This window comes from Pelecanus crispus, chromosome 6 (genome assembly GCF_030463565.1).
Source record: "Pelecanus crispus isolate bPelCri1 chromosome 6, bPelCri1.pri, whole genome shotgun sequence".
Classification (NCBI taxonomy): Eukaryota; Metazoa; Chordata; class Aves; order Pelecaniformes; family Pelecanidae; genus Pelecanus; species Pelecanus crispus.
Window position 1 is genome coordinate 25,039,910 of NC_134648.1, and position 27,035 is coordinate 25,066,944.

The following is a 27,035-nucleotide window of genomic DNA, read 5'->3' on the forward strand; positions in this document are numbered from 1 at the left end:
ATATTGTTTGTGTTAGAGTCTTTCCTTAGTGGCAAGACAACAGAAGTTGAATGAGTCAAAGCAGAGGACATTGGGCATGCAAGACAGACTATTTAATATGAATTAAGTTTTAGGACAAGAGTACTCACAAGAGTCTGATTACTTTTAGTCGGAAAGGAGATGAAGAGTGATAAATTGAAACAGTGAAATTTTCTCTTCAGTGGCTGTTCCTTCACAGAAGTGACTTGGACTTTAATAGCATCAACCATCTTATCTTAAACATGTTCTTTAACAACACAGATATGTTCCTCTGTCTGCAAGGAAAACATACTTTTTCTTGACCTTTTATCATAATATTGTACAGTAGATGAATGATGGAGAGTAAGTGGTTATATTAATACTAACAAACTTAATCTGTATGCAGCATGTTGTATTTTTTATGTATTTTAATTTTTGTATCCTCTATTTTATCTGCAAATTAACACTATGTTCTCTTAGCACCAAAGGGAATTAACCAAAAGCATCTTATACAAAGGCATAAGCAAACAGTTTAGAATGGAATTTCTTTTAATAACAGCAGTCTCCCCTAAGGAAGCGAGTGATCACTTCTCTAAGGAGGTTTATTAAGTGCTAAAATGACTTTGATAAGAGCCAAATGGCTACTGTTGTTACTCTGCATTATCCCAACTAATGGGTACTGTTTGGTAACTATTTGAAACAAACAAACAAAAGAGATGCAGATTCTTTTATTTTTCTACTCAGACATACAGATAAGACAAGATGAAATTACATATTAGTTTAGTAAGTGGTTACTAAAATAAGTATTCTTAGGGATGTGTTCCAAACCTTAATTACCTAATGAGGAATGGCTTTGTCAGGTCCCAAATGCATTCATTGTCTAAAAGGAAATACATGGCATCTCTTGTTAGTATTAAGCTGAAATGATTTTACTTCATGGCTTTGGTTTCTTGAGCTTTGGACAAAAAGCTAAATGACGTATGATATTGCAAATGGCTAGGAAAAATACAAGCAAAATCAGGGCTTTTTTTTTCTCTTCTCTCCCCTTGTGTTTGCCACAGAGAGGAAGGCAAACACTAGTAACTTTTTCTCATCCTGTAAAAGAATCTTATTGCATGTTTAATATTTATAATGCAGAGTTTTCTAAACAGCATGAAATTTAGGATCAACAAATTAATCTCCTTCTGTAGTGGTCAAAACTTCATGCTTCAGAAGAAGACAAAAGATAAATTTTTAGTTATTTTCAGAAGCTAGATAAAACTAAGAGGTGATGTGCTGCTCAGAAACATATATTAAATTCTTATGTTACTGTTGATGATAGGATGTGAAATGAATCTGAAGAAAAAAGTCACTGATAAAGGATAGAGATTAAAATATTAATTTTTAGAATACCTTTTTGAATGTCTGCCACTCTTCAATTTTCAAATAGTGATCCAATAATTTGTTGCAGATTTTTCTGTTTCAAAACTGAAATAAGTCAGTGAATGCTAGGCTTTACTTTTGTTTGTCAGAAATGGCTTTTCATAAAAATGTAGAGCATTAATCAAATAAGATAAATGACCAGGAGATAATTACTTACTGTAAGAAAATTGAAGAATGAGAGCAAATAAGCCCTTGGATCGTGTGAAGTCCATGATACGCTCACAATCAAAAGCTCTCCGTTAATTTCTCTGCTTTTTTTTTTTTTTTTTTTTAATCAGAGGAATATAATTTTATTTTCATATTAAGATTCAATAAAGTAGAAAAGCCTATAGAGTTTTGTAATGCTTATTTCTCTATTGAAAGACATGTTGCATTTTACCTTTAAGTTCTTCAATCTTTCTTAAAAATTTTGTGTGTTCTTTAGTGCTCCTATGTAGATTTCTTTGTTCCTAGAAGCAAAAGAATTTAAATTAATTTAGAATGTATTGCATTGTCATGTGATGCATGGAAACTTACAGAATTTTTTTTTCCTTTAAGACTTTCCATATTGAAAAGATATTCATAAAGAGAGTAAAGAGGTAGTTATAGAGAGCTTCTGTGAAGAGATTTACTTATATATTCATGGAATAAGCAGTTCTGTTTAAGAAAGGGCGGTATTCAAGAAGGCAATAGAAGAAGGCTAGACTGAAAGAAAGTCAAAATGTATTCCTCCAAAATACCCCAATTCACAGAGGCAGAATCCATTAGCAGATTAAAAAAAAAATCTGGTATATAGATACTAATTGTGCCGGGGAGCATGTAGCAGCCCTACTCACCAACAAGGAATTAACTATTCTGCAAAGAGAGAAAGCAATCTAAGTTAAATGGGCCATTTGGACATCCCTAGTCATGAAATGGTATACTTCTCCAGAGAAAGTTAAGTTTCACTTTCAGGGACAATTTCCTTGCTCCCTTGCCACATACCTTCATTTATGATGTTCATGTTAGGCTTGTCACTGGACCTTTAATATCTTTCACAAAGCATTGTGTTAGCCAGTCAGAAAATCCTGTACATTAGTTTTATGAAAAGGGAATATTAGAATGTCAATGCCTCCTACAATGTTTTGGAAATTATTTTTACTTTTGCATTTAAAATGTCTACAAGTTCCAAAAACATTAATTCTGAACATACCTAATACTATAAAGTTATTGCAGATGAGGAAGTTAATTGGCATTCATCATCATAACTAAGCCAAAAAGGAATTAACTAATGAGTCTCATTAACTTCTGCTGGTGAACACAGAAATGAACCTCTTCCCTCTACTGTTATGCAGAGTAGAAATTAATGCAGATGTTAATTGTGTTAACAAAATCTGATAGTCAAAGGGAATAAAGGTGAAGTTTATGGATGTTATTTTCTTTTTCACTATCTTCAAAACAAAATAGAAGGAAAAAACAGTAGGAAAATGAGTTAAAGGAACTAGTGGCTGAAGCATAAAAACCAGATATTATACATGGTTTCTGTTTTCCTTGGAGTTATGTCTGTCTTCCATGCAATCACAGGTAAACTTCTGGAATGGTTTAAATCTTTGGTAGAGAAAAGATTGAACTCAGAAGCACACTAATGACTCACCTGTGGTAGAAGAAATTAACATTTACAGACTTATGTAAGAGCTGTAGAATTGATAGCAAAGCTTCATGGAGGTGCTTAAACTTTAAGAACCTCAACTGCTGAGTACCTAGTAGTAGATAAAGTAGCTACTTTATCAAATGGCAAACAATAACAGAAAGTGGATATGATTTTTTCTGACTAGTGATAAACAGTTTGTCCATTGCCAACATGAAAAACTTCAGAAAGATTCACTTGAGTTTAAAATTAATTCTTTTTTGAAGATAAGATTAATCTAACAAGAGCATACTAGTCACCTCAAAATACCAAACAAATTTGTAACGGTCATTTTTGTCAATTTGGGACAAATTTAACACCAATCCTAAAGCACTCACCACCTACTATACAAATACACTTGTTCAGCATCTGAAAGCATTTTTATCCAAAATGCCTTTGGGTGTCTACATTGAATCCTGGTAGACTGATCTTTGGTAGTTTAGAGGATGGAAAACTTAGCAGACTGGATCAGACCAAAGGACCCTCAAAGCCCTTGTAATCTGCAAAACCAGCAGGTATCCAGTAAGGGCAAAGAGAATTATCAGGGATAAATGGAAGGAAAATTTTAGAAATGCAGAGCACATTGAAAGTCCTCTTTTTAATTCTACAGACTTCTAATTTCCAGAAACAAAAAAATTTTTAGGGACCTTCTGACTCTCCCCCTCAATGAGATTATGATAAACATTCTGACATTAGTTTCAGTGAACTCAATGACAGAAAAAAAGACCTAGAATATAAATGGGAAAAAGTTAACTGACTAGTGTAGGACACAGGAATTAGATGATATCTCACACATTTTTATAGAGCCTACAAAGCACTGTTGGGGAAAAAGGTCTTATTTCCAAGAGGTAACCTTGTTTATTTTACTCCCGGTTGACTGCCATCACAAAGGATGTTTCTCTGTTCCTTTCTCAGACTTTTTAGAGACATGAATTTCATATGTTCCAAAGTAATTTCTGTCAAGAGCAGTTTTTATGAAGCTTGCACATAAGGGACATTTCAAGAGTTGGTATATGGTGAAAAGAAATAGATTTTTGTGCCACAGTGCTATAATCAAGCCTATTTGGAATTAAGACAAATTTAGCAAGTACAAAGTGTATAAGATCATGGTTTCAACTAACAACAGTTAGCATTGTATTTATGACAAATATCTAAAAGAAAGAGAAGTAAAAGGGAGAGATGAGATTGTATATGTGAGCTGTACAGGTTTATCTGCCTTTAGCAAGAGTTTTTATAAACATCCTGGGAAAACAAAAGCCATGGGAAAACCTACACTCCTTCCTTTAACACCAAAGAAATCCCCACATCCCAAGGCTTGTTTTTGTCTGTTTAAGACAGTGAGCAGAGTGAAGTCTATTGAAAATGTGGCTTGGCAGAAACACTAGAGGAATGGAGAGGTATTAAAATTGCCAAGGCTATAGGCAAGTGACATAGAAAAAGCAAACACTACAGCTATAGAAAAATGAGTACTTCAGTCAAATGAAAAAAATTGATAACAAGAGGCAGATAGTATAGATGAGTAGATCTGTAGAAGCAAAGTTCTAAAATGGTAGCAGGAACATCAGCATTCAGTCCATCTGGGGAAATGTTATGCACAAAACTTCTAGCATACCCAGTGAAATAGCAGTGATAGACAATAGAGTTTTTTTCTTCCTATTAAGGAGAGAAAGTAGCACAACCTAACTTATACACCAGCTGCAGGAACACATAATCACAATCAGATTCTCATTTCATTCATCTGTGATCATTAACAGTGTTACTTCCATCTCATTAGCTCATCAGCAGTATCCAATTTTATTTTGCCAAGAGCTGCAAAGACCAAAGAGAAGTGTCTATGGGCTTGTCATGGTTTAGCCCCAGCCAGCAACTAAGCACCACGCAGCCGCTCGCTCACTCCCCCCTACCCCGATGGGATGGGGGAGAGAATCGGAGGAGTAAGAGTGAGAAACACTCCTGGGTTGAGATAAGAACAGTTTAATAATTGAAATAAAGTAAAACAGTAATGATAATAGTAACAATGTAATAGTAATATACAAAGCAAGTGATGCACAATGCAATTGCTCACCACCCGCCGACCGATACCCAGACAGTTCCCGAGCAGCCATCGCTGCTCCCCGGCCAGCCCCCCCCAGTTTATATACAGAGCATGACGTTACATGGTATGGAATAGCCCTTTGGCCGGTTTGGATCAACTCTTCTGGCTGTGCCCCCTCCCAGTTTCTTGTGTACCTGGCAGAGCATGGGAAGCTGAAAAGTCCTTGACTAGCATAAGCACTACTTAGCAACAACTAAAAACATCAGTGTGTTATCAACATTCTTCTCCTACTAAATCCAAAACACAGCACTATGCCTGCTACTAGGAAGAAAATTAACTCTATCCTAGCCGAAACCAGGACAGGGCTAGAGGCTCTTCTTATCTATCTGAATAATATATCATATTCTATTTGGTTTCTTTAGGGTGGTTTATGACGCAGATGCTTACAAGAGGAGGACGTAGTGCAATGTGACTAGAGTAATTACAACAAGAAAGAGCTTATAAGGGAGCTTAAGTTGTTAGATGGTCTTTTGTTACAGCACTGACCATGAAATAGCTTCAAAATAGTCTGATAGCACCCAAGGAAACCTGTGTGTATGGTTCTTCTATAAAATGCTCTGGTTGAATTCTACTATGACTTGAGGAAAAGAGGAAGGGAGCACTCAGTGGCAGAGAGTCATGAGGTTTAACTTTGTTGGAATGTGTACTACATTCTGTGAAGATTTTGCAACTTCCATGGCTATTTGAGTTATTAAATCTACCTAAATACTTTTGAAAAAATTGTGATGTGGATTACAAATTAATGTTCCAGAACTGATCCTGTCATGTCATACATTAACTCATTCCTTTGACTTCATCGCGCGAAATCTATGTCTAAAGGGCTGAAGATTTTTACAGTCTATAAAGGTCTATTATACATATAAAATGCATTAATAGTAAAAATTAATTCCACCATTTTTCTGAGGTTTGGATCTAACTATAGCTGTTTACTCACACTTACAATACCTCATCTCTGAAGTGGGATAAAATAATTATAAAACCATGATTCTGAATCTTAAAGCCCAGGGATCTTCTTTGAATTTTTGAAGTGGACTATCTCCAGGATTCTCATTCATGAAATAAGAAAGTCTTGATTTTTTTGGCAATTACCTTCACCTTTTCCCTCCTATTTTTCTGTGTTTAATTTGTCACAAGGTTTTGGCCTTTTATTACTGTCCCAACTTTTGTTACAGTTCTGTAGGTTAGTTGTTATAAACAAGAAGCAGCAATGTGTACTTGCTCTTAAGTATTTGTCTAATGCACATCCATAAGGGTATTTATGGGTATATTATGCAGAAGGAAAGTGCATAAAACAGTAAGACTTAAAAAACCTCAACAAAACAACTCAACCCCAAAAACATTTAGTTACTGTAAGATGTTTGGGTGAAATTTTCTTCCAAATTAGTTCTATTTTCAGGTTTGAATCTGATAAGTGAACTTTCCAGAGCCATTTATCAGGCTAGCCTTGAGTGTTCAAGCCTGAAAATTGTAATCTTCATTAAAATTGACAAAAATGGATACTGAAGAAAGTATGAGTCAGACAAGCCAATATTAAAATATGTAAGATAGTTTTAAAAATTAATTTAATGCAGAAAAGACTAAAGATTGACAGTCTGCAGGGATTACTCTATAATCCACATATGCTTATTTTCCAAACCTTCCTGGGGTAAAATTAACTGAAAATGTCATGCACTTGTTCAGACCTCACTTTGAAAGGATCAGGCAATTTTAAAATGACAAGGACTGGGATTGTCTGATTACCATAACCAGGAATAACAGTAAATATTTCTATTAGACTGATAAATTCTTTACTGGTGATGGGTTTAGAATAATAAAGAATGGGCTATACAGTATACCATCATGGATTATTATAGCTTGTTTGGAAGCTTTCCATAGTGAACAGTTAGAAGAGATGAGAACAGGAGGTATCAAAATCCATGTACTGCTCATGAAGAAAATTTATTCCTGAACCCTAGCAGCTTGTTTATTAAGCACATCTGGGGTGGGAGGTGGGGCAGAGAAAAGTTAAAAAAAAAGAAGAAAAAAAAAAGTAGGCATAAAAGCTAGAATTTGTCATATTTCTTTTTTTTTTTTTTTATTCTGCCTGTAAAACAGAATTTCTAATCAACTATATGTAACACTCCATCCACAGTTCTCAGAATAACAAAAAGTGCCATTACCAGTGAAAGACAAACAGGATTATAGTTATGAGCTATAGCTAAGGTTTCATACTGGTTTAGAAACAAGAAAGTATAACTTCAAATCAGTAGGGATTTAATATTGTCTGATATGAAATAAGAAAATTTTCCATCTAACTGGTTTTGTGCATTATCTGAACTCCAACCCCAAGTTTGCATGCAAAGTATTGTGTCCTTACAAAGATGCTTCTCTCATCATCTGTGTTTCTGGCTTTTAACAGTAAAGTTGAAAACTAAATAATGGTTCTTGATAGAAGAGGTTATGTGAATTTGGTTGATTGCATACAAAAGTACAAAGTTAAATGGAAAAAAAAAAGTAAAGATAAATATGACAGGGCATATTTTATTGTTCATCAGGAGGAAGGATCCTTGATTTCTGTTTGAGAGCTGCACTATAAAGAGCGCTATCTGACTTGCTGTTACAAAACATGTCAATGTAGATCTAGGACTAAGTGTTTAAACTAGTCTTTCTGACTCCTTGGAGGCATCTTCCTATCATCTTTTTATTAGAGATGTAATTTTTCAGGGGCACCAGTTAATGTCCTACACGTTCAGCTCAATCTAGTAGAAAATATGCTTTGAGAAAATGTGGTCCTAAATCTCAGTTTCCTCTTAGAGTTAGTCTTAGGCAATAAACAGTGGTGAATACTTCTGTTTTCTGTCTGGGTTTAAGACTTTTTAATTGGAATTATCTTTAATGATTCTTGGCATGCAGTAGTCTAGCATCATAAAAGTGCTCCCTTCTCAGACTGACAATCAAATTAGTTTCAATCCCAGTTCTCCACTTTTCTGTTCTCTGTTTTCTTCTCCCTACACTATCATTTATTCAACTGTCTTCTGGCACAGACAGCTGGTGTAAAGAAGAATAATTAATTTTCCAAATTTGGCACTGATATGAAGAGGTTGGAAATGTAGACGTATATTTTTTTAAGTCATTAGTGAAATTCCAGCTCATTGCCAACCCTAATAAAGGATTTTAATTTACAGACATGCAGAATGAACTTGAAAAAACATAAATGACACTGAATACTTCATAATGGAATTGACAAATCATGATAACCAAGTGACAATAGAAAAACTTTGTGCACGTTATGAGAAATCCAAGCTATGTGACAAATGACATATAACTTCAATTGTAAAACTTCCAAAAGATCTTAGAAACCAATTATTCTACCTCCTTTCTCAAACAATGGGCTCACCTTATATGGCTTTATGTGCCTGTGTCACTATGCCCATTTGTTCAGTAATCTAACTATAGCTTTTTAAAGCTTTCTTTCCTTACTGCAGAAGCATCAGGATTTTGTTAGTCCATGGACTATACTCACAGTAGGGCATGATACTGCAGCAAGCTGCATATTTTGGGATGAGCAAACTACCATTTGAATTCTGGAGACAGGCAATTAGTTTCATATGAAGGGTTTCAGCAGGACCATTACTTTCGCTGAGCTTCCATGCAAACTCACTAAGAAGGTAAAAGGTACTGTGGATTAATCATATGACTCCAGTAAAATTTCAGATGAGTACTTTTGAACTTTTTCTGAGCCTTCACTGCTTGAGGGAAGCTCCCTTTAAAAAACAAACAAAAACCTCCCCATATTGTGCTGTGGTTTTATTTTAGTGCTCAGAAACACTCTGTGAGAGCTGTAAGCAGTGCTTACCTTGCAAGTTAGTATTGAATCCTCGTTATCATACTAATTTTTCTCCATTTATTTCTTGTATTTGCTCATCAGGTTTTTGCTTATATTGCTGATTACCATAAGCTTGGAAGAAGCCTGATTCCTGAGGTCAAGAAAATGAGTTTAGAGCATTACATGTCAGGGCCCAGAGTGCAGTCCACCCTTGGAGGAGTAAGATGGCTGTGTCCAGGGTTGGCTCCTTTGCTGTTGAGAGCTGCTGTGAATGAAGTGAAAACAAGAGCCTACCTCCCTGTGGTGCCCAACTCAATCATATTGCAGTTATGTCTGTGCCCAGTCTCACACCTCTGTGATGCTGACCCCAATCCCGACCTGCTGACTTGATTTCTTGGCTTGACCTTGGACCTGCCTCACTGCAGTGGTCTTGAATACTGGACTGAGTGCTGCTGCTGACATAGGGCCTACTTTCTCTCTGAGTGCTCGGAGGGAAAGGCCTGCAGCAAAAGTGTATGGTAAGTACCATTACTTTCACTTTGCCACCAATTCATAGTCACTATCTAAGCTGAAAATGATCTGATTCCTTGGCTTAGATCATAAGTGCCTCCCCGTACAGTTCCCTCCTTTCTTGGACATGAAGCATCCTTTCTTACAATCCCTGTTAGATCTTCAAGGAGCAATACTCTGGTTTTCATCTTCACCTAAATTGTCTTAGTTACTACCCTTCAAAAAACACAGAGAACTCTACCATTAAAAAAAAAAAAAAAAGAGAAAAAAGTCACATAAACTGAACAAAAAGAAATTATTGATAAAGGCATACTTCCAAATGCCATCTGTAACAGGAATAGTGACAATATGTGCCTGGAATACCTTATCATAAAAGGATGCTGTTGCGTTAAGAGGTTAAAGTAATTTGTTGTTTCATTGTTATTCATATTCATATTTATATTCATAACAATTCATTGTTATAAGTCCGGTCGCGTTCAGTGTATGGAACTATCATGATTACGGATGCACAAATAACGTGATACACCTTCAGTCTAGTCGCATTCCATGAACTACCACGGCTACACTTAAAGAGTCTGGTTGCGTTCAGTTAGAACTATTACAGCTAGCTTAAAGCTTAACGAGTAGTGCAGTTTATTAAAGCAACAGACACACAGATCCTTTTAGATTACCAGTGATAAATTCACTGTCTGCAAAGCATGTGCAAATACCAAGAGTATGAGTAACACATCCTGGCTACAAATGCGTTAAAAGATATAAAGCGACTCTATAGAGATTTCTAAGTTTCCTGGGGAGGCACTTGGTATAACCAAGTGTTCAAATCTTACCCAAAGGCATCCCAATGGGGGAGAAGAGAGGCTCAGCCCATCGACTGATCCCAGAAGTCAGAGTGGTACGCGATGGTATCTTCTCTAACGTTCTCTCTCTCTTAAGCTATTTTATACTATTTTTCACCTTTCAGGTGGAGTTTGCATAACTCTAGTCATACATACCCGTGTTATGATTGGTGTAAAATTTTCTCCCTTCACTTTTAAAGGTATAGACTGGAAAAATTCAAAGCGCAAGCTCAGTGAGGGATGGTTGCACCTTAGAGGCAGGTAGTTTTTGGGATGGAGGTGTGTTTTGGTATTATAATGATATTGTAGTGAGCAAAGTTTACCAAAGGACAACATTTTGTCAAAAACATGACAGACTGTTGGCCCAGGGTCCCATATTATGCTTTTTCTATTGTTCTTCTTCATTCATCCATCATTTGCCCAAGTTCTTGCGGTGTTCCATTATACTATACTTCGTTCTTTTGGTAAGTACATCTACAATAAATCATCTGCCATGTTCTGGCATGGTCAGGACTATACAGGGACCAAAAGCAGCTCAATGTTTTACTGATATCAATTCCCCCCGTTTGAGGCTTAAGGATTTAAAATATCCTCAAGTTTCAACCCATTCCTGCCTATTTTCTAGGGGTAATGAATCCAGGACTCAATTCCCTGGAGCTTTACTGCAGTATTAGTAGTCAGCAATACTTGATAAGGCCCTTTCCACTTTTTGACAAGTGGTTCATCTTTCCATGTCCATAGATAGACCAAGTCTCTGGGCTTGAAGGAGTGTACTGGGGAATCCAAGGGCACAGGAGCTGCCCCAGCTGGGCAGAATGCTTCACAGCAGTCCCATCTGGGGTGCCACACAGAACTTGGCTGTGGTGTCTCCACACTGCTCCACTCTCTGGGCAGTTCCTCTTAGAGCCAACACATCAAGTCCCTCTGGCATTGCCGACATCTAAGGTTGCAGGCCTAGGGAACTTCCATGGAATGGATTCCTTGCATGCCAGCTACAGTCCACCCTGGAAGCTTCTTCAATGCTGTACCTTTCCTGAAAATGTGAATATAAGTTTAATTTCTAAGTCACCTCCAGAAATTACTCCACAGATGCAAATCCAAACTCATTTCCCTTTATTTTTCTTTGTTGACACCAGATGTTGTGAACATTAAAAGCAGACAGTGAATGTGTGGAGAGATGTATTAAATGAGTCTCTGGAATGACTGACACTTCTGAGTTGTAGGGAATTGACTGATGAAGAGATGATCAAGTTTACTGACTTTGAGGGTATCACAGAGTTATCTTTGTTGAGTTCATAAAATGGAGATACTGACTCAGAGTTTGATTAATAGTTTTATCTAGGAGCTGAATTATTCAACAATTAAAAATACACTTTAAAAAAAGAGATTCTTTTTTTAAAGTCTTAAAAAGCTTAGAATGCTGATTAGAAAAAGGCTTTAAAATTCAAATCAGCACTCATGATTTGTTTGCTTGTTTGTTTTGGTAAAATGGTGTTTTATCTGAAATCAAACATACACTGAAAGAAAATAATGGAGATCTTGGTGGTCTGTTTCACCTACAGGAACTTGTTAGTCTAGCTTTGCCAAGACTTCACTTGTTTTGTTGGGTTTAAAAGCTGATGAACATTTATGTAATGTTCACATAAATATGAACCACAAGGACAGAATTATTTTATGTTTAACAGATATCAGTGTCTTAGCATTAAATCCTGTTTATTTACGGCAGATAATAACATCTTGCAGCCTCTCTCCAACTGATGATCTACACTAGTGACTTCAGCTGTCTGTTGAATATTTAACCTTGTCATTGCTATCATACCAGCAAAGATAGACTTTAAAAATGAAATTCAGGCTGCTGTGTCAATCTTTGCTTTTAAAAGGAAATACTATTTTTCATTCAGTTTCTGGTGTTAGAAAAGCTGCAAGACAGATGACACCAGACAGGAGTTTCCACAGGACATGTTTTTTCCAAAGAGTGGGAACAGCTGTTCTTTTGTAGTGCCAGGGAAGTATCTGGAGATGTGTCACTACATGGTGCTAAAGGCACAGTATTTGTGTCAAGCTGGTCGCAGTTATGGACTGATGCCATTCTTTCATGCTGGACTTGACCCACTGACTTGGATGGAGTAATTTTGCAGAACAAATTACAAATTACAGATGCATAGTGTGGAATCCCACATACAGATACTATGCTACACTACTTATATATATTCATGTTCTTCAATAATGCTATGAACTAATTAGTATTCAGCAGAAGTTCATAGAGGTATAGAATATTAAAATTCATGATTACTGACTGACCACATTGCAGATAAGTTCATGTCAGCTTATAACAATGTGAAGTAACTTACTAATGTTTTCTGAATCCTGGCATCATCCTTTGGCTTACAGTTGAATCAGCGTTGCTTGAAGCCACCTTAATGCACGTGACACCTCCTAATTCACAGCACTAGTGAAGACATTTGCAATATTTTAACTAAGAATGGTGTATCATTGAACATCAAAGAATATGTTTCTTCCATTAAAAAAAAAATCTGTTTCTTCCATGCATTTGTTACAATGATGATTATGATTATTACTGAAGTATCCCACGGCTTTCCACAAAACTGTAATTGGTACAGTGATGATCCATGCTTTGTCTATGCAAGCAAAGGGGACTGATGCCTTGTCTAAGAGGCAGTAAGATAGCCCATTACCCTTGCCTCTCCTTCTTTGTCCCACTTCAACCAACTTGACTCCCATCCAGTACCAAAAAGATGTCTCTCTCTTGGCAACAAGTTACTATACATTACATCTCCATTCTGGAGAGTTCCTGAGGTGTGTTGCTGACAGCACAGGACACAAACAACAGTCAGTCTGGTTGGTGGCAGACTGATTGGTAGCAGATCTGATGTGTGATTTTGTAAGAACTGTCTCTTCTGGACCTAGCTGAGGAACAAATCTAGTTTCCTGAGAGAGGTGATGAGGTGAGAACAATGTCCTATTTGCCCTCCTCACAATGGAGGATGCAGCTTTCAGCTCTCTCACGGAGATTCCTGCTTCTGTGCAGGGTAGTCCTGCTGAGTCTTGTGTTTTGCAAAGGTCTTGGTGATATAGAGATGAGTATGAGCCTTGAAGGTCTTTCTGAAGAAGTACATACTGAGAGTTGTGATAAAGGAGTTAGCCTACATGTGTAGAGCTATACAAGGAGAAGATTGACGGGAAGTGTTGCATATCTGCTCTGGAAATGCTTTTCTTTCACACTAGTGCAATGACCTGAAAAGATTTGTGGGAGTGTAATTTCTCCATCTGACATCTTGGAGTGCTTCCTTCTGTGTAAGCAAGGGAGAAAGATGCTTGCCCTTGAGCAGCTGAGTGATGAGTGGCAGGCATCTAGTCTGGACATAGTGTCTCGCCTAATTTTGGGTTACCACTTTCACTCAGACAATTTGTACCCATAGTAAAAAAGGAAATAAAATCTGGGAACCTTATGAGTATACCTTGTCACTATTCTGCATACTAAACAAAGCACAAGCAAAAGCAGATGGTGGGTATTTTAATACCTTCACATATCTGCATATCTAGGGAAGAGAGCTTCCCATCATTGTTACTTTCTGAGCAAGTCTAATAATTTATATTAAAGTTCTCACAGCACATACAGATTATGTTGTTTTTTCTTTTTTTTGGGCGGGTTGTTTTTTGGTTTGGTGTTGTTTTTGGTGGTGTTGGGCTTTTTTTTTTGTGCAACATATTTTTAGGGAAAAACCAAAGTTCCCTGACAAGAGAAGGTACAGCTTCTATATTTTTCCATGAAAACATCTATTTTAGTTAAATTGTCAAAATATGCCAATCTCTTGACAGCCAGAAATTATGTGGGTGTCTCAATATAAGGAAAACTATTTTGTTTTTAATTGAGGCAGCATCTGGAGGAGTGTCCGATCTTATAAGTACCTCATGCCTATCTAATTTACAGAGCTGCCAGCTGGTTCAAACTATGCACATGGGCTTCATTTTCTTTACTTCAGGAAACAGAAGAATTCCACTGGAGCAAGTCATGCCTGAACACCGCTTAGTGTTACTCACTGGGGTATGGTGACAGCTTCATAGTGTTATAATATGATGTACTTTCACTGAAGGCTCTGATTAATAATACTAGGCTGATTTTTTGAAGGTATTTGACCAGGCAGCTATTGCCTACATATTCAGATCAGTCTTTCAGAAAATCAAGAGAAGAATTAGTATTGTTGCTTCACTGCATGTATCATTCATCCCGAACTCTTTCATTATAAAAGTTGAATACTTGTAATTTATGTTATCAGTATGTTGCGGTCTTTTGTCTAATGCATAAAGAAAGCATGTTATTATTTTCTATAGACTCTCTGGCCTTGGTAAGACTAAACTACAGTTATTTGAAAATCATCTAAGCTCTTAAGAAAGTACCTACATGCCAAAGCCTACTACAGAAAAATTTCAGACTAAATGATGAATATGATATTTTACATTTGTAAATCATAACACATAAAATTAGTGAAAAAGAAAAGCAGCTTTTAAACATGCACATGACAAGGTAACAATGCAAGCAAAACTTGCTTTATATAGGTACAAAGTCAAGCTCCTACTTTCTTTAATGCACTAATTTCTGGAACAGAGACAGGCTTACACTTAATGAGCATGATGTTCAGAAAAGTGTACCTTGAAGTTTATTAAGTGGTAATTAAAAATGTTGAGATTAAATGTTCTCCATAGGGGGAGGGAGGAAGCAAAGCTTTTTTTTTTGATTGCATTTTAGTCTTAAAATGGTCTGTTTTCATCATTGGAATATATTTTACTTCTGTTGTTCCAAAATATTCCTTTTTTATGTATCTGTTTTTATTCAGATCTTTTACATTTTGTAATATCAAGCTAAGTTTTAAAATTACTTAAAATTATTTGTAAAGTATTTCATTGAAAAGTGTATTTTTTTAATTTATCCACTTGGGTTCTTTCCCCTCTGACTGTAGCAAAAAATTGTTTTCAGGTAGGAAGACTTCTGTGGATATGTGCAATTCTGAGAAATGCAGTCAGGATGATTTAGACCTTTAGGAAGGTTTGAGAAGCCTGTTTTCTTTCTGAAACTTGAAAACCTGAATGTAAACTATTTGAATCTGCAAGCAATTTTGGAGGTTCACATAGCAAAAAGCCTGCTTAGCTCATCCTTTCCATCTTTCTAGCATAGTTTCCATAAAACATTTTCTCGTTTTAGTCCAGTCTAGTTTTAGAATCCTCTAGAGACAGCAATTCTAAACATCCCCAGGGGGAGAATTACCCCACGGACTGGCAGCCCTCTCAGTGGGGGGGCAAAGTGAATCCAGGACTCCCTGTGGGAATCCTACAGCGATTGATTCCTGCTGTGACTGGACTGGCAGAGCCTTGGTCTCTCTTGCTCACCACCTCTGTTTCTGAATACATGTTAACCAAGGAGCTCAGTATGATAAGCAATAGGACTGAAAACTTATTTGAAGGACAAGTTGCAATGTGAGTTAAAAGTGCTCTAAATCTCTTAGGACCACATCCTTGCTTCAGACATCATGCTGGGTCCCAGTGTGGGCAGGAAATATGCCTGTTTTCTGGTGGTTACAAATTCTACTCCTCATGCCTGGGATGTTTCATTAAAACCCAGTAAAATATTTGCAAAGATAGACAGTGACCTAATGCATAGATGATGATTTTGCAAACCCTGGAAATACTGGGCAACATTTAAAAAAAAAAAAAAAAGAGTTGTTGTAGTTCCCCTTAAATACCACACTTGTGGTGTGTTGACTCTGGCTTCACGCCAGGTGCCCACCAAAGCCGCTCTATCACTCCCCTTCTCAACTGGACAGGGGAGAAAAAATATAATGAAAAGTTCATGGGTCGAGATAAGGACAGGGAGATCACTCACCAATTAACATCATGGGCAAAACAGACTCGACTTGGGGAAATTAATTTAATTTATTACCAATCAAATCAGAGTAGGGTAATGAGAAATAAACACTAAATCTTAAAACACCTCCCCCCCCATGCCTCTCTTCTTCCTGGGCTTAACTTCACTTCTGATTTCCTTTACCTCCTCCCCCCCGAGTGGCAGAGGGGGACAGAGAATGGGAGTTGTGGTCAGTTCATCACGTGTTTTTTTCTGTTGCTCCTTCCTCCTCAAGAGAAGGACTCCTCACATTCTTCCCCTGCTGCAATGTGGGGTCCTTCCCATGGGAGACAGTCCTCCATGAACTTCTCCAACATGAGTCCTTCCCATGGGCTGCAGTTCTTCACAAACTACTCCAGCATGGGTCCTTTCCAGAGGGTGCATTCCTTCAGAAGCAGACTGCTCCAGCGTGGGTCCCCCACGGGGTCACAAGTCCTACCAGCAAACCTGGTCCACTGTGGGATCCTCTCTCCATGGGGTCACAGGTCCTGCCAGGAGCCTGCTCCAGCATGGGCTTCCCACAGGGTCACAGCCTCCATTGGGCATCCACCTACTCTGCTGTGGGGTCCTCCACTGGCTGCAGGTGGAGGGGGACAGCCTGCCTCACCATGGTCTTTACCACAGGTTACAGGGAATCTCTGCTCTGGTGCCTGGAGCACCTCCTCCCTCTCCTTCTTCACTGACCTTGGTGTCTGCAGAGTTGTTTCTCTCACATCTTCTCACTGCTCTCTCTGGCTGCAATTGCACAGGTTCCCCACCCCACTCCCACCCCCTCTTAAATATGTTATCATTGATTGGTTTGGCCTTGGTCAGTGGTGGGTCTGTCTTGGAGCCGGCTGGCATTGGCTCTATTGGGCATAGGGGAAGCTGCTAGCAGCTTCTCACAGAAGCCACCCCGCTGGCCCCCACCACTACCAAAACCTTGCCACACAAACCCAATACAGCCATGCGCACTCAAGCCATAAACCTATACATATTCAAATTCTTATTTAAAGATGTCACAAAATCACCAATTTGCATCCTGACCCCTGGCTTACCTTAAAATATAACATTAAAAAATATATTACAGTACACTTCTTCTGTAAGCAGTAATATACACAATTTATTTTTGTGGTAACAAAAATTAAAGATAGTACTGTAAATAGAGGCGATGCATACAAATTGTTTCTCTGCATTGTAATAAGGTGTGCATGAGCAGTTTCTCTTGTTATGCTTGAATGATCTGAATATCATACTGTAAGAAACATAATTTATTCTCACATTTATTTGTTTATTAAAAACACAAGCCATTATACGTGCTTTAATAACCAGTACTGTGTAATCTATTCCTTTATATTTCTGTGCTTGCAAATTGTGCTTGAAGGGATGAGACTCACATAATTCATCTGGAGTGTCATTAAATGTGTTCTGGATGAAGCACCAATAATAAATGTGAAAAGGAAGGATGTGCTACTCTGCTTTCTCCCCCCCCCCCCACCCCATCTTCTTGCCAAGTATATATCACCATGATATTAAAACATATAACATGTGATAGAGAAAATAAGTGATGCACAGAGTGTTGCCATAAGAAGTAGGAAATCCAGCCTCAGTGACACAGTGACATGGTGGACAACATGCAAAGTAGCTAATCATGGAGAAACCTTGGCAGAAGGAGAAACAGCAAATATTCTGGTGGTTCTGGATGGTGACTTTCAGACTTGATTTTGGACCAAAGTTTGGAGACCATAGACAATGTTTGGGTAATGTATTTCACCGTCTTTGGGCAAAGTCCACTGCTCCACTTCCCTCTTTTTATGTCAGTGGATGCTTGGCAGCCCATGCCCCTAACTATGTGCATTTGTCTGGTATAGCTGATTTTTCCTTGCAGCTACCTACAGTGGAAGTAGTGATGCTGGGCTATAATAAACTCCTTTTCTTTATTCCAACTTAGTGTTCATAGCTTTAATGCAAGAGTGAGCTTTCTCATTGATTAATGTAATAATCAGCATAACTTTCAGCTGTGAACATTTTTTTATCAGTTTGATGTCTACCAACTGATTAGCTTGTTCATGTCAAATCAAAAGGGGTCAAACTTATTTTTCAGTCTATTCAAACTGAAAGGTTAAGAAGTCTACAGCATGAGTTTGCATTTAGTTGTGTTAGCTTTTTAAAAATATTGATGAGAAATTAAGTTTCTTTAAAAGAATCTGGTAATTTTGAAAAACATCAAATTAACAGAAAGGGAAAAGTAAGCGGTATTGTAAATTCCTTCTACCTATTCCAGAATCCTGATTTCTTTTGGAGAGACTGATTTATGATCAAAGTTGAGTTCAGTTTTTATAGTATTGTATGCTGCCCAAGACAGTATATTCAGGAGACAGATGACAGAGACATCAAAGGAACTGTGTTGTTGGTGCATTTTATGATAAAACATAACTTTCTGCTGGAAAATACGCTGGTGCAATCCATTCATATCACATTGGCAACAGAAGAGCCATCAAACAAAAATACACTTATTATCCTGAAATGTTATTTTTTCAAGGCAAAACAAAACTCCTCTGAACATTCATTTAGGAAAGATTTTGCCAGAATTTTTTTATTGTCATATGAATTTTCCCTGGCTATCCTTCACCTGCTTATAAATTCTCAATCTTCCAGATGACACTGTCTTGGTTTCAGCTGGGATAGAGTTAATTTTCTTCCTAGTAGCTGGCACAGTGCTGTGTTTTGGATTTAGTAGGAGAAGAATGTTGATAACACACTGATGTTTTTAGTTGTTGCTAAGTACTGCTTATGCTAGTCAAGGACTTTTCAGCTTCCCATGCTCTGCCAGACACACAAGAAACTGGGAGGGGGTACAGCCAGAAGAGTTGATGCAAACTGACCAAAGGGCTATTCCATACCATATGACGTCATGCTCAGTATATAAACTGGGGGGAGCTGGCCAGGGAGCAGCAATTGCTGCTCGGGAACTGTCTGGGTATCGGTCGGCAGGTGGTGAGCAATTGCATTGTGCATCACTTGCTTTGTATACTATTATTACTATTATTATTATATTGTTATTATTATCATTACTATTTCACTTTATTTCAATTATTAAACTGTTCTTATCTCAACCCAGGAGTGTTTCTCACTCTTACTCCTCCGATTCTCTCCCCCATCCCATCGGGGTAGAGGGAGTGAGCGAGCAGCTGCTTAGTTGCTGGCTGGGGCTAAACCACGACATACACAAAAATAGCAGGAAAGGATTTGGCTCCAGAAAAGAAGATGAAGAAATTATCAAAAATCAAGTCACAGAATGAAAGAGGCAGCATACAGCCTAAGTTGCCTACAAGCCATATAAGACTCAAATAGCATTTAAAAGATCACAAGCTTGAGCTGCCTTCTGCTTTGTGTTTGCAATAAGTTTTCATTCTGTTTGAAGGTGCTTACTTATGGAAATCAAAGTCATTGCAGATAATTCATGATCATAAACAAGGATTCAATGAATTTCTAAGTTTACCTTGTCTAAATAGAATAGTTTGACAGATAAAAAGTATGGGAGGAACCAAAGGACTAGCAGTAGTTTCATATTCTCTTTTGTATTTCTCTAAAAGGCTGAGATCCAACATTTATTCAAAAATGAAATTAAACAATTTAACAATTACCTTCAAACATTTGTCATTTACATGCTTGAACATTTCATAAGAAAAATTATCCATATCTGGTGGAAGAAATTCTGAAAACCAGGTTATACTCCTTCAGGTTCATTAACTCTGAATCTAACATTGCCATATAAATCATTCCAACCCAATTTTAAAGAATAGAATTAAATGTTTTTTAAAAATCAATTCTTATGCAGCAAAAAATCAGGCCTAGAGTTACCACCGCTGCTATTATTAGCAAAGCCCATCTATCTTCTATAGTCTCAAATAATTTTTAATTAATCCAGATATTGCAAGATAAATCCCATTACAGCTGATGCTTTTTATCTTATCCCATGTCTTGGATAAAGTATTTTTATTAATATTGTCTCTGACATATTACTTATTTGAATTCACAGTTTTGCCTTAAGTGGAAAGGGGTTTTGCTTTTATGGTCTAGATCTTCTCATTATGAGGAACTTGTCATGTTATTAAAATCTTTTGCCGATTGCATATCATTACTGGGTTCAAGGGAATGACTGAAAAGGTTTTAATGCCAGATCTGATACAATGAACCTTCTTACAGGATGACAGACACACAGGGTAGCATACATCTCACCTAATTTTGGCTATGCCAAATCACCGGAAAGAAGTGCTTCCATAGGCTTAACCCTACTCACATTATACAAATTGTTAAAATGGAGAGATGTATTTGGACATATCTGTCTTAGTCTGTTGACTAAAAAGAAAATTTAAGAGATAATATAAGCTGTATACTGCTTACATCACTAGAGTTAGAAAAGCTGAATTATACCTGCAGTGCCTAGACAAATACTAACAACATTAAATCTTATGGTGAGGAACTATCCACCAAATAAATACAAAGCCAGAAATGTAAGTCTAGCACCAATTCTGTTGCAATGATTGCCCTTTGTCATTGTAAGCAACTAATTTTGTTCTTCTTACTTGCTAGAATAGTAAGCAGTTGGCCATACTAATTGATAAATTAAACTTAGAAGCATCTATGTTCATTTAAATGAATAAAATGTGCCTACATAAAAAAAATATTTGACTATCACTCTGTGTGAGAATAACCTAGAATATGCCTCTACTTTGAAAACCAAGACAGCAACAATGACACTGATTCAAAATGCTGATTTGGAGCTTTCTGAGCTTTGCAAAAAGAGGGATTTCATACGAGAATGGGCTTCATATTGCAGAAGCAGAAGATACATTTTCTTCTGCCGTTATTTATATTGTACTGATCATCAACATGTCACCTATCTGTGATGTAAGGAATACTATTCAGACCACTAAATACAATTCCTGTTCTTTTTTTCACTTAAAGTGTTTCCAGAGTTACTTACCACCCCACAGAATATTCTCACTGGGGTGTGAGTTATATATGATATACAGATCACTCTCTGAAATCTTACAAGAAGAGTAAAATAAAATGGCAAATCTCCACACAAACATTAAATAATAGAAGCTACAAAAGTAAATAACTGAGTGATAAAATACTGCATATCATTCCCAGTAATATTTTCCATATTGTGTGATGAAATGAAGAACTTTTCATTTAATTTACCAATCAACAGAAAAAAAGTCAGACCTCTGTAGGGCAGAGGTAAATTGGATTTCAATGAAGAATGAAGCAGAGAACTATACTTGCTAGTTTTGAGGAATAACTCAATTAATAACTTTCATTCAGAAGGATAGTAGTAAAAGCCTTCAAAACCATCAGCTGCTTATACTTCCAGGCATAGATTTAAAGTGAGGTTTAGATCATTTCTAAACCAGGGAGTAAAGAAGGTCCAGAGAATGAATTATCAGCATTATGTACAGTTCTTTCATCTTCACGTTAAAAAAATTATTGCATTTGCAAGCCATGTGGTTTGAAAGTATGTTTTCTTGGCTGATTAACCTCTATTTATGCTAACAGTGATAAGCTCAGTGTCCAGTGACTTGGTGAAAATTAATTAACTTAATAATCTTATTCAGATGGAATTTGGAGACATGTTAATTGCCAAAAGAAAAAGTACGCTGACACTGATGCTGAGATTGTAATTGGAACTCATACCACTGCTCTGGCAGGAGGACAGCAGGGGTACCCCCTTCTCCCATCTCTTCCCACAGTCCTTGTGGGGGCAGGGAGGTGGTGCAGATGCAGCAGGAGCAGGGGTACGCAGCCTTGACTGCTCCGCACCTTTGTCCTCCTCCAGGTGCCTGCAGAGGGCAACCCCAAGGAGCAGGAGCACCCTTCCACAGATCCTCCACAAGTCTTCTTGCAGGTGCCAGATTTATCCATGGTATCACAAACCATCTCTGTTTCCCCATCTCCCGAGCTCTGCACATCGCAAGTCACTGTTTCTAGTGTTCTTACCACACTGAAGACTATCTTGATTTAATAGATTAATGGATTTTAGAAAGTAGGTCTGTGTTCAAGTATTTTGCTGAAATAGAGCTTAAGTATCATTATTTGTTCCCCGGGGACATGCTGTTGTGCTTCTTGGCTGCATTATTTGTTATTTATACTGCACCATCAGCACGTAGTAGTCAGCAAACAAATGTTTCACTCTTATTTGAACATCTGCTTAACCTCTTCCATTATTCCAAACTTGATTGTTGCAATGAAACAAAGGAAAACAGAAAATGAGAAGTAGATGACATCTTGGGGCAAACAATTCTGCAGCACTGAACATAGATTGGAGATCTTGATACATCGTCCTCAGTACCACATCAATATCAATAGAAATAAATGAGAGACTGATGTAAGGACTAGCATCACTGAGTCACCCCTCACAGACAGTCCATTGTAAAAGGCTTTCTGTTGTCCCCTGAGATGGAAACTGTTGGGTTTTTTTTTTTATTAGAACTGGAGTCCTCTAACTCCCTGTCAAGTGAGGCTGCCCAACCTGTTGCTAAATGAACTGTGAACTCATCTTCATCCCCCAAAACTCAGGTGTGAGCCCTGGCAATCCTGTAGCAATTTACCATTGAACAGTTTTTAAAAGAAAGCTTTTAAAGATTATGCTAATTATCTTTATCTTCAGTCATATCTTTAGTCAGAAGTACACTAACGGCTGAATGGAAGATGGTGAGCAGACCTGTCCATGTAGCAGTAACTCCTTAAGTGAGAACTCATGTGAACAGCACTATGTGAATGTCCCTGTGTCACCACCCCATGGTTATCAGAACTGGAAAATACAAGGTTTTATTTAATAATTACATTCTTCTAAAATACTTTTTGCATATTTTACTGGTTTATTTTTCCCTGAAAAACATTGAAACAGTGAGTAATTACCCAGCACACACACATGCCCATTTTTGGCAAAGCATACTGTGTTGCCAGAAGAAATCAATCACCATGCCCTTCAACCTATTAGCAGTCAGGGCTGAGGTACTGCATTGCTTCAGTGATCTCTGCAGACCAGAACTTTTCTTTCCAGGAGGAAAAGCTTTGGCAGGCAGACTTGCTCACCTTTTCCTTGTTCTATGTGACCTTTTGCAGCTGGGAGACTGAGGGACCTAATACTAAGATGGATTAATATACGTAGGATCTAAGGAAAGCTGTAGATTAATAAGAGTGTTTTAAATGAAGAACCTACCTGTTCTCTGCTTGGAAGTAGAGAGAACAAACATAGTGTTGAAAAGGGAGGAAGAGACAAGATATGCTAAACTCAGTATGTTTCCTCTACAGTTTGGTCTTGGGTATTTTTCTTACTAGGTGTTCCATTCAAACACAAAGACTTAGAGTCCACACTGATAAAGTACTATCCATCCTGGACAAAGGTAAAGGTTACTGTTGAAATCATACTTCCCTTCAAACTGGTCATCTGCACAATTTGCAAGAGAAATAATGTCTGATTAAGATACTCAGAAGATTTCCAGCAATCTTCATATGTTTCTAAAACAATATATGTTGAAATAATTACTGACTAGGACAGTTTGCTGCATCAGAGAGAGAGAGAGAGAGAGAGAGAGAGAGCTGTGTGGGAAGGTGTGGCTCTTAGGTTGCTTCTCTGTTCTGTATGAACTAGGCAGGAGTCGAGTGCAATCTGGAGAAGTCAGAGAAAGAGGAGCAGCTCATATTTTTCTGAAAAGTATGTGATTTGAATTTAGAAGAGTTCTTGATTTTGTTTTCCATTATGTGTGTATATATACTATGTTCAGGCTGCATAAATTGTTTTACTCCTACAAGAAGAGTCAAAATATATTTACAAAATAAAATATGTGTAATTAATTAGAGGAAAATACACAAGACTATCACCAAATCTCCTGCATAATTAGAATAGTAATGTTGCTGTGCAGGAGTCAATAAAACTTTAATTTGTTTTTGATAAGTCAATAAACTATACACTATATATTTTCTACTGAAAAATTAAAAGACCTTCTGGAAACTCTAGTCCCAAATATATGTATGTATACACATGTTACTGTGTACTTTATCAAATAATAAATCTCTGTGGAGGACAAACACATTACAGTCAGCTATGTCATGCTGTTGTGAAAAAGCATCATACTGGGATGTATAAACAGGCATACAAATGGCAAGACACATACAGTAATTACTGTTTTCAGTATGGGTGATGCCTTAGGTGATGTACTGTGTTCATTTTGGGCACCACAATTCAAGAATGAAGTGGACCATTTGGACAGCAAAAAGATTGATCAAACATCTGAAAGTTATGACTTTTGGAGAAGGAGAGAACACACTGGGGTTATTAAGCTTACAAAAAAGAAAATTTAGGGGAGACACAGTAACAGTCTTCAAATATGTACTGCCTTCTGCCAAAGATGAGTAATCTACTCTTCTGTCCCTGCTGGGAAATAGTGGCCTTAAAGTGCAGACAGGAAGATTCAGGTTAGACACTTTGGAAAAAGAAAAAGGAGTCTGAAGCCCTTGGAAGTACTATAATAAAGTTTGCGATGGCTAAGAAGTTTTAGCCCGCGAAAATTTGTAGGGAGTAGATTAGATGAATATTTTTCAGAAATGACACAGATGTGTGTGAAGTTGTCCTGAAGGCAAGGATTGACTTAATATTGCTTCTCTCCTGTGTTTTCTCTGGTTCTGAAATTTCTGAGCAGTGCTTTTGTGTTCGTTTCCAGCCTGGGATAAGAGGAGGCTGCAATGCTCTTTTCTCTGTTCTGAAGCACAGGGTGTTTAGCTCAGACCAAAGATTCACTTAGCCAAATATTCAGTGTCTGGCAATGGATGCTTAGGAGAAGTGTAGGAAAAATAATAGGATATATAGAGTGAAATTCTTACACTTAGTTTCCAGCTAGTAATTATTATATTAGTTTTAGTTAGGGACTCCCTGAGCCTAGTAGTACACATGGGTAATTGTGTTTAACAACACACAGATGGATGTATCATCCATGTATTTGTTTAATTAGTTTAGAACAGTCAAACTTGAAAGCTAAAAATTGTGCCTCAGTCTAGGACTCCAAGAAACAGAAGCTTTCATGCTGAAATAGAGGCAAAGAAGAGTGTTAACTGGAAAGGCTTAATCAGCCTCTTCTGAGGTCTAAAAAGTAACCACAGGTATGAACAGTTTTTTCTTCTCCTCTCAGAAACCTAATGATTTTTATTTGAATTCAGTTTGTTTAACTATTTCACAAATCAATAAAATAAAAAATGAAGCAGACCAGAAAAACATACTATGAGGGTCTTTTCATTTTGGCATCACAAATGGGTGATGACAGATATACTATCCCACAGTTATGCGTCATAAATGGCAAAAACAAGCTGCAAAAAAAAGGCAAAGCTGTTTATGAGCATGTGTGTTGCTGACCAAATTTCAACATAAGTAAATAAACACAGAATTGGTGAAGACTGTAGAACTGTGCCACTTATCATCAGCCAGTGGTCTGGAACTATGTGTGTACAGGAAGGCTTTAATATAAACAAAGTCATCTTAAATTTATTCCCTTAAAACCCAAGAAGTCAAACATAAATTGGCCATCGCTGTACATCTGAGAAATGACTTGCATCACAGAAAGAGCTAAAATTCTGTTTCTCAGGAAAATATTTTTGCACAATACATAATCTGAAATATTCAAAGTGATCGTGTCATTGAAAACTACAGGCATTTTTCAAGGTGCTTGTAGGCTTATCCTTTCTTTTATCTCCTTGGGAAGAATAATTGATGACTTTAGTTCTGAGTCTCATAAATTGAATTGTGGACTTTTGAGGAACAGTCATCAGAGAGAAACAGAATTCAGGAGTGAAGGGTAAATAGAATCACTTTGAGACAGCCTGATGAAAAAAGTTAACTTTGTAAGTTTGATCCTCATTGACCAAAGGACACTAATGTGCACAACTGGTCATTTAATTTACTGGTCATCCTGAAATGTCTGACCACATCTTTACTTCTGCAAGTAAGCAGAAAGTGCATTTCAGAAGCAATTTTCTCATGAAATTTATCCTGCTTTTAAAAAAACTCTGCAAAATATAAAATAAAACATAAGACTTCACTGCTAGCAGTCCTTTGAAAAAAGATAGTCTTTCCTGACCTCTACAACTTCCACCTGAAAGTGCTGCTCCTTGGTATGTAACCCATATGTTATCTTTTACTTCATAACCAAATGCAAATGGTTGATGTGCTGTTCAGAAATGGTTCATTGCTATCTTTTCTTTTCAAAATTAGGCAAAATTCTTAACTGTGTTCTTACACAGCCCAGAGTTATATAAACTGATATTGTACTTTATCCTATCCTCCTTATAAGCTCTTCTCCTCCTATCTGATTAGTTCTGTAGTCACAATCTGCTGTAAACATCTGGCTGAAATATTTCTTTTTTGTATGATTATATGATTATGTATCCTGAATACAAATAAAAATATATTTAAAAAGAAGAGTGGAATCAAAACAAACATGTGCCCTCAACAGTTCAAACTGGGTTCTAAATAGGACTTGTCCCTTACAAATAGCAATAGATAAGTATCACTGCTTATCTTTACCTTTCTTTTGTATGAAGGTGAAGTGGATGAATAGTAAGAGGAATGAATATGGCTTTTTTTGTTATTGGAAAAATGTTTATTACTGAACTAAGCAGAAAAAATTTAGTTGATTTAAATAGTCAGATCATAACTCTGGAGGAAGTGTAGAAGCACCTAAGCTAAACTGCAACAGCTAAATATTCTGTTCTAATAATGCCTTTGGCTAAGTAAAAATTGTGAAACATGCCTGGATCTATTAGTG